Here is a 9,658-nt window from a genome sequence, read left to right on the forward strand (position 1 = left end):
CACGAGGCCGTCCATGTCTCCTACAAGTAATGAAGACGTTGCTCACATTGGACAAAACTTCCGATATTGTGGCATCTGCAAAATTCGAAAGCGTATCCCCTACATCCACATTTAGGCATCAAAATATATTTAGGGAACCGTTGTCCTCACATTAAAATTAAGGGAACCACACTCTGCACTATCCTGTAATTCCAATAACAGATGTGCACCATCACTCTGTGTTTCCCGCAACCATCAGTCTTCATATAGATGTGGACACGTTCGCTGTTCTTCCAATCAGCGTCACCTTTGCTGGAAAGTCAATGTTATGACATTCCATGGAACGTCTGTTGAAAATCCCTGGAAAGAATACCAATTGCATTACCATTATCTTAGCTTCCAAAAAGAAAACCATTCCGAATTCGACAGACCACTTCTGTTTGGAAATTCTGAATCTGAATCACAGGAAACGCGCAATTTGTTGGTTCACACAATCGAGAAGCTTCCTCTGACTCTGATAGCTTATAGCTCTTAGAGAGCCAACTTCCAAATTGCAGAACGACAGATAAAAACTCCCATATTTGGCAAAGGCATTCCCGGATAAAATCTCACAGAGGCCCACATTTTCAATTCTATTGACAACAGGTAATTGTTTCAGCGGTAGCACATGAGAAACGTTCAGGTTTTGGGATTTAAAAGTAAATGAAGATCTGATATAGAAGTGAAATCAGCCTTCTATTGGCAATGCAAGGCACTGTCAATGTTGGAATTCTGAACAAAATCAGAAACTAATGAAATGCTCAGTTAGACTGGCACAGTCTGCGAAGAGACCAACATTGTTACTTTGTTAAAATTGAAAACTTGTTGAGTCATGATAGAATATAAAACTGCAATAAAATCGTAACTATTAAAATGTGGGAGTGTTAGGAAGAACACGTGAGAATGTATGTTTAAGGCCAGGTTGTGGGGGGATTATTTCTCAACGATTTTATTGTACATACATATTTGACGTGTCAATGGCTGTAGTTCATCAGTGGTGAAGACACCTGTTTTACCATCGAAGCTCCATCGTCTGCACTCTTGGCCAGGTTATTAACAAATAGATAACAAAGTTGACGGGAATCAAAAGCACACAGCATAACGGTAAGGCCCCAGAAAAGATATCCAGTGTACTCCAGTACCACAACGCGAATACCAAAACAAAAGCATCTCTGCATGGATGGCTAGTAAACAAACAATGTTCCAACACAATATATTTGGGAGTGAATCTAGATTTAACTCCAGAAGCATTGGATGAATAAGACAGCAAAGGTCAACACCAGAATTGACGATCGGGTGTTGGCACCACAACCCTCCGCACCTCAGCAAGTGCAGCATTAGTCTCAGCAGCAGAGTACTGTCCACGTGTCTGACAAAGGCCATCACACACATACATTCACACATACACAAACACATATACACAACACGAACAGAAACAAATAAAAATAGAAAATAGGAGCCGCAGAACGCCATTCGGGCCTTCGGGCCTGCACCCCCACTCACTATGATCATGCCTGATCACCCAAGTCAAAGCCTGCTCCCAGTTTCTCCAATTACTCGTTGATCCCCTTCGCCCCAAGAGCTATATCTAACTCCTTCTTGAAAACATAAAATATTTTGCTGAAAACGACTTTCTGTGGTAGCGAATTCCACAGGCCCTCCATTCTCTGGGTGAAGAATGTTCTCCTCATCTCAGTCCTACATATCTACCGCGTATCCTCAGACTGCGACCCCTGGTTCTGGACTCCCCGACATCGGGAAAATCCTTCTGCATCTAGCCTGTCTTCCCCTTTTAGAATTTTATAGGTTACTACGAGATGCCTCTCAATCCACTCATCTCCTTCGAAAAAACTCCTAACTGTCAGAACACCTCCTGATATGTCAGTCGCACCAAATCATGAAGCAGTCTGGTAAACCTGTTCGGGTTATATTCGCTGGAGTTCAGGAGAATGAGGGGGGAAAGTAATCAATGGATACATGGACAATGCAGGAGCAGGCTGTTGACTTTGATAATCAGCCATGATCAGGATGAATGTTGGAGCAAGCTCGAAATAACGAATGGTCCAATCCTGCTCCAAATATCTATGCTTCTATGTTTATAACCAACTCAATAGCTCCTCATATGTCAGTCCAGACATCCCTGGAATCATCTGGTAAATCTTCGCTGCTCTATGGTCATATAAATAATATGGATCTTTAGATAACGAAATCAAAACTGCACACAATATTCCAAGTTTGGTCTCACCAGGGCCCTGTCTAATCATAGGAAGACATAGCTGCTCCTGTACTCATATGATGTCGCTATGAAGGCCAAAATACCGTTTGCGTTCCTTACATCCTGCTGGACCAGCATGGACTCAGCGACTGGTGTACGAGGACACCCATGTCTCGTTGCACATTCCCCTCTCTCAATTTACAGCAATTCAGATAATCATCTGCCTTCCTGCTTTTGCTACCATGTAGATAATCTCACATTTACCCACATTGTACTGCATCTGCTGTGCATTTGCCCACTAACTCAACTTGTCCAAATCACAATGAGGAATCTCTGGATCATCCGCACTACTGACCCTCCCGCCCAGTTTCGTGTCACCTGCAAATTTGTAGATATTACATTTAGTTCCCTCATCTAAATTATTAGCATACATTGTGAATAGCCGGGGTCCAAGCACCGACGCCTGCAGTGCCCCAGTACTGACTGCCTGCCATTCTGAAATTAAGACCCATTTATTCCGACACTTTGTTACCTTAGCAGACTGTTTCTTCACCTGAGAATTACAAATAGACGTCGTTGTCTCCAATTGTAAATATCTGGTCCCTCCTTCCCACTTAAGAACTGGAGTTTTTCCTTTTTCTTTAAGAATTTCCAGACGCACATTTACTGTCATGCAGCATGAATTACATGACATCCCTTCATTTACTTAAGTCAGAGAGGCTGACCCAAACACTAACAGTCTCATAAAACAAAACACATAGTTCCAAACCTTAATGAGAAAGTAAAGCCCACTATTGGAACTGGAGGGTGAGAAATAGAGAAAGAGGAACAGTCAGACAGGAGGACAAAGTAAGGAAAGGGAGAGAGAAAAAAAAATGTTGATAAATGGAAGATTAAGCTTTAGTGACCCTTTTCACCAGGAGATTGCTGAAGGGTGGTCAGTGCTAGAATCTACAAATTGTCGATGCCATTTGGTGCACAGCAAGCTCCCACCAGCAAGGCGATACTGACCAAATAACCTGTGATCGTTGTGTAGGTGGATGGATGAGCACTCGCCCCAGGAAACCACCGAGAGTTCTCCCAAATCTTCTCTTAGCGGCCGAGGGTAATTTTAGGATACCTATAAAACTTTGTGAGCTTAATCATTATTCCGATCTGTCGCATCGCAGGTGAATGAAAATCAACTTGCTTCTAGTTAAATTTGGGCTCGGTGAACTGCCCCTTGAACTTTCCCAAGTTGGAATCTAGCCGCGGAGCGCATGTGACACTATTAACTACAGTGTTCACTGTATTCATATAAACAGTGTCTGTGCTCCAGCTATCTCATTGTGACCTGGGAGGATACAGCGGAGAATGAGGAAAGCACTGCTTTTGCTGCTAGGTTCCTGGTGCTGATGCCGCCCAATCACTACTGACGGAGGAGAGAGTGCAAGATGTATACTAGGGGGTTAGTACATCTCTCAGTACAAAATCAAAAGAAACATTAAGAGAGAATGGAGGAGGCCATTCAAACCATTGAAGCTGCGTTGCATTTCAGTTGGATTGTAGCTGATATGAGTCAGAACTCCAGCAATGCACATTGGTTCTGTGACACTTAAAAACTTTCCAAAGGGAAAGATATAAAACTCAGTTTTTAAAAAGTTTCATTTGTTTCCTACTTTAACTTCAATCCATCATGTAGTTATTTCAAGTCTCCTCGTACTGCCCATCTGTCTGTGGTCACTCGGTGATATCTTGAGTCATTTATATACCATGTTTCCAAATTCCTCGATCGGCTCACCCCCTCCGTACCTCTGTAATCACCTCCTGCCCAATCATTAATCCAGGTATAGTTGACTCTCGAATTCAGGCCTCCTTTGGGTTTACAAACTTTGACTGGAGGATCAGCCATTGGAGGCACTGCATTTGGTTGCTGGAGCCTCGTGCTCTGGTATTCCCTCCATAATCCTCTCGACCTCTCTCTCCACGTTTTAGATAATCCCTAGAAACAACTTTTCTTGAGTGAATTTTTTGTCGTCTGTCCTTAAGATGTTTTTCTATAGCTTTCTGTCATTTTCTCCCCTCTCTGGTTCCTGTGTCGTGTCTTGGGACATTACCTCACTCTCCAGGTCCGAAAAAGGATGCACGCTGCTAGTTGTGCAGAGAAGCCGCCTCTGTGCATCTCGGTTTGACACAATTACAGCACTCTGAACATGGCAGGAGCCGTATCCCTCACTCTGACTACGGTCAGAGTACTGTGCGCAGTGCTGGTGTCTGCATTCCTCGGTTAGACCGCACTTGGAGCAATATGCACGGTTATGGTGTCTGTATCCCTCGGTTAAACAACACTCGGAGCACTTTGCACAGTTCTGACCTCCATACCCCTTGTTTAGACGACACTTGGAGCACTGTGCACAGCCCTGGCCATCCTATCGATGGGGTAGACCACACTAGGTGCACTGTGCACAGTTCTCGGCTCCATGTTCCGCCATGCTATCATCGCTGTCCATAGTTGAGCTCTCGGTATGCATCAGGAATCAAAAGCCTCAGACTCAACTCCATTGTTCGATAAATTCCTGAGCAGTTATGACCTTGGGTATTTGGGGATACTGGAGGGGCCTGTAGTATATGAAGATGCAATGAAGAGGAGTCTTTAATTCCCTGGAAATGCTCATTCATTTTAAGTGCTGTGAGGCTGCATGAGGTTTAGGAAGGTGAATATATCGCACTGCCAGGCCAACCTGAGGATTTGGCTGCGACTAACTTTAATTTCTGTAATTCCGGCTCTGATGCATTTCTTGGATCCGGTGACCCCTGGCCCACTGTTTTCTGAATCATGTGAATAAAACTAGATGCGTCGATCAACGCCTCTTCTCCGTGTCTCATTTCTCACTCGGATCGCTGTGTCACCATATCGACAGGCATGGAGGAGAGGTCAGAAAATGGCAGGTTAACATTGACATCTTACAACTGTAATGTAGCCATACCTGTAGAACATGGCACAGTCTCATTGGCATCTTGTATCTCCTGAATTGTCATGCTATCAGAATCAGAGCTTCAGAGCCAATGCCAAAGGTTCGCCACCCATATTCCTGGGTTTGTCATGCCCCACTGACAGGAGGGAGGTACCAGGCTTGACGGCACAGGGGAATACAATAGGTTTGGGGTCACACTGGGCGTGCTCAGCATTTAATCCAGGCTCTGTGATGTCACAAGTCATGATGGCAAACAGGGTGAATGAGAACCTCCTGCTGATTCCCACCTACCACTCTCCAAAATCTGATCTATTCTAAATACCACATGGAAGAAGCACTGAGCGTATCAAGGGCACAGAATGTTCTCTGCTGTGGGACCTGCATGTCCATCAACAAGAGTGGCTCTGGGTCACCGTTACAGACCCAGGTGGCCGAGCCGCGAAAGGCAGAATAGGCCTGAGGCAGGTGAACCAACAAGAGGGAATATTCTACTTGGCCTCATCATCACCAATCTACCTGCTGCAGATGCATCCGTTCCTGACGGTGTTGTTAGGAATGACCACCGCACAGTCCTTGTGACAATAGGCCTGTCTTCAAACTGGGGACAAACTTCCTTTTGTTGTATGACACGCTGTGCTGTCAATGCGATAGATTCAAAACAGATCACGCTGCTCAAATCTCAACATCCATGAGGCGCTTTGGGCCATTTGCAGCAGCAAAATTAAATTCAGACGTAATCTGCAAGACCATGGCCCGGCCTACTCGTCATCCTACCACGACCTTTAAAACTAGGGATGAAACATGGATGTCGGCCAATGGAATCAGATCTTCTGATTTTTTCAACAACAATCTAGCCTTAAATTGTGCCCTTTCCTGACAATTATGGACCTCAGTCAACCAGTCTAGCCAGTTCGCATTCAGTTTTGGCATCTGTTGAATGATAATGCTAGATTCTCAAGAGCCCAAAAGCAAAATGTTTGCCAATTACAAACTCATATTCAGACTGCAGGAGACGATGTAAAGGCCAGCCGCGTGCATACCTGAGGATCCAAATCTGCGGGCCGTCACCCCATTGACGTATTGCTCTATTTGCCCAGGCTTTACTTATAAATGGCGCTTAATATCAGCTGAGAAATATAAGATGGTAAATCTTACGCACTTTTGGAATGTTGTTAAGTTGACCTATAGTTGGCAGCACTATAAATGACAATTTTCTGTAACGTAACTTTAAGGTGAAAAGGCAGCACAGAATGGATCTGAGGTTGCAGTTGGGAAACATTGTGACTTTGGGCTCTGGAGAGTCCAGCGTTCTCATTCACCAGAATCCAAAACTGGATGTTGATGGCTAGAATGGTGGACTGTGAGCTAGAAATGTAAAGACCTGGCACAAGCAAAGGCTAGGTTGTTGTACGAAAATCAGTCTCTCTCGCCCCACTGGTCGAGAATGGTAAACCTTGGGGATTAGCTAACATGGGTATTTTGTAGGGAAGCACTCTTACAATTGGTTGAGAATCGCAAAGATTTGCAAGGGCAGGCAACATCTTCTGGCCTTTCCAGTAAAGGTAACATATACGCTGAAAATGTTTTAAAACTAATACACATGAAACACTTAGAATTAGCAACCTAACGGAAGTGGAAAAAATAATGGGACTTTAGGGTGGCAGATCCCCAGTTTCAGAACTTTTCCATCCCAGCGATTGAAGGAAACAGCTGAGAAATTGTGGATGTCCGGTCTATAATTCCGTGCAGTTCCATTCATCTGAGAATTATTCCTTGAGGCTGAGTAATTCTAAAAGCCACTCTGTTGTTTAAGAATGGGGTGAGAGAGAGAGAGAGAAAAGGAGACAAAGCAATTCCCGACACCTTTCCCTCATGTGAGTTGTCAGGCGTGGAGGGAACGCAGGATAGGTTTACCATAAATGATACCTGTGCTACAAGGGAATATCGACTGGGAGAGATTACACAAATAATCCATGTACTCCCTGGAATTTGGAACGTTCCTGAGTGGTTGGGTTGAAGTATTCAAGGTGTTAAGGGGAACAGATAAGTTTGATATGGAGAAACTCTATTCACTGGGGATGAGACTCAGGCTATAGGACAGAGTCTAAAAGGCCTAATCAGGTTGCTCAGTACAACATTTCGGTAACACTGCGATACACAAAGGGCGATACACATCGGTAACTCCATTCTTTAAATAGCAACAGGTGCGAGGTCAATTGCCAATATTTAAATGTAAAATTGATAGGTTTCTGTGGCCCAAGTTTATTAAGGTACCCGGGCAACGATGTCCTCATGGTTTCAGATCACACATTTTTCACAGCCTTGTGGAATGCCAGCCTGTGCATTTTGCACACATGCGGCCTGGAAGCAGCAGGGACCCTGTGCTGGGTCGAATCGCTCCTGCTAGTTCCTGGCGCCCATGTTAAAGGATACTGGTGGCCGATCAGTTCCGTGATCGAGGCAAATGTTTAACAGGCTGGTAAGCAGCCCGAGACCAGCACTCCGCGTTGCACGGATGGAAAGAATGGTGTCCGAAATTGGTGCAGGGTGAACCCCACCAGCCATTCCGCCTTCTTCCATATACTTTGCTTATACTTTCTTGGAATGTGTGCCCCATTTGCCAGGCCAAAATTTTTAAACTACCCCGAACTGCCCATGAGAAATTGCTGGTGGTCTGTTTGCCTATAACGCTACAGCCTATGTGTTGCCTGTATACCCACAGTGCAGTCGGGGAGTGAGGTTTGCGCTGGGAGATGAGGTTACAGATGGCCTTTGCGCTCAATCCTGCCTCTATGGCAGATGCCCAAGTGCCTCACGGATGCCGCTTTTGCGCTGCCGGACACAGTTGGGAGTGACACACATCACGATGGAAGGTGCCGTCAAAGTCAAGACTGGACTTGTCCCTTACAAAGTCTTTGTGCCGGTCACTCCTTCCGATACCCGCCATGGACAAATTCATCTGCTCAAGGGTAGATTAGTGAGGACAAGGCAAAGGATGTTTCCCTTCTCTTGTTGCTTCTGTCACCGCCTGTCACTGAGAGATGGAAGTGGAACAAAATGCAATGTTGTGCCTGTTGCCTGGTCACGGGGGCTTAGAAAGGCAGGTCCTCTCTCAGAAACACGGGCGAAAGCTTGGAACAGCAGGTTTTATTTGGAAGCTGTTGAAGTTCTGCAATTTATGAAGATAGTTTCCAGGTAGGAAATGCCTAGAAGGGGGCAGATAGCCAGGCCCAAGCTAAGGAAGGCCTAAAAGAATCCATGGGAGTGGAAAAGGAGAAAGTCCCAAGCAGGCTTTCCAGTTAGTGGAAGGACAGGGACCTTCCTTCCTTTTAGCCTGTCTGATATATCCTTCAACACTCAGACAAGTCAGTCAACAATGTTGATGCTGAGTCACTGTTAATCCTTGGCATTGAAGACCCCTCACAGCCAGAGTACATCCTGTGCCATCTTTGCAATTCCAGCTGAGGTTTCCCCTGTATAAGCGTGATACCAGTTTGAAACCCAACTTTATATACCCTAACTTTTTTTTTTTTTTGTTTAGATACGTGGAGGGGGCTACTGAAGGGTCATTGGATTCAGCTGAGGAACTTTTAACAAAAGAACAAAACATTTATTAAAGAAGAAAATTTGAAATATATTACAATATTTCTTCACCCACAACTATAGATTTACAGATAAATAAAGGTTTACAAGGATAACACAATTTGCAAAAGCTATCTTACACTCTAATACTCACAGAAAGTATAAAGTCCAATAGGCACAACTCTCTGAAATCACGTGAATGGTGCCACTGAACCATATGCAATGAATTTTTCATCAAGTCCACCCAGGACCTTGTCACACCGTGAGCCAACTGGTCTCACTGAAACCCATCTTTCACCCGAGGGCTTCCATACTCTATTCGTCACCTTGGAATCCTCTCCTAAATGTGAAGCCTTCCACAAAGGTTCACCTCCAGCGTTCTGATGTTCCTCTCCTCTGGGCCCCAATATGAATACAAACTGTTGTCATGAATTCTCTCTCAAAGACTCAGCCAGAAACAGCACTACTCCTTCAACTGCTGAGAGTAAAGTGTTACAGAACCTCAGTTGCCTCTTTGGACATTCTTGCCTCTTGCAAGCTGTTCTCACTTTACATCTGGATTCTGAGTCTTCATACTTTTAAACTTGAAGCTTGAAGCCTTACTCGATCCCTCACTCTTAGCTCGGCTTAACAAGAGCTTTTCCAGGATTCTGTCCTCCCTTTCATTCGAAGGTCTGTTTGGAGCTTTCTCCTCCTCCACTCTCTTGGATTCTTGGGGGTTCCTTCAGATTGGGCCTGGCTATCCGCCCTCTTCTAAGCTGTTCATGCCGGGCAGCTACGTTGATAACCTTCCAAACTCCAACAGCTACCAAATCAAAACCGCTGTGTCTAGGTTTTTTTGTGTGTGCCTGTGAGAGGGCCTGCCTTCCAAAGACCCTGAAGCCCAAAT

The sequence above is a fragment of the Cetorhinus maximus genome, unplaced genomic scaffold, assembly GCF_964194155.1.
Source record: "Cetorhinus maximus unplaced genomic scaffold, sCetMax3.hap1.1 HAP1_SCAFFOLD_476, whole genome shotgun sequence".
NCBI classification, from domain to species: Eukaryota; Metazoa; Chordata; class Chondrichthyes; order Lamniformes; family Cetorhinidae; genus Cetorhinus; species Cetorhinus maximus.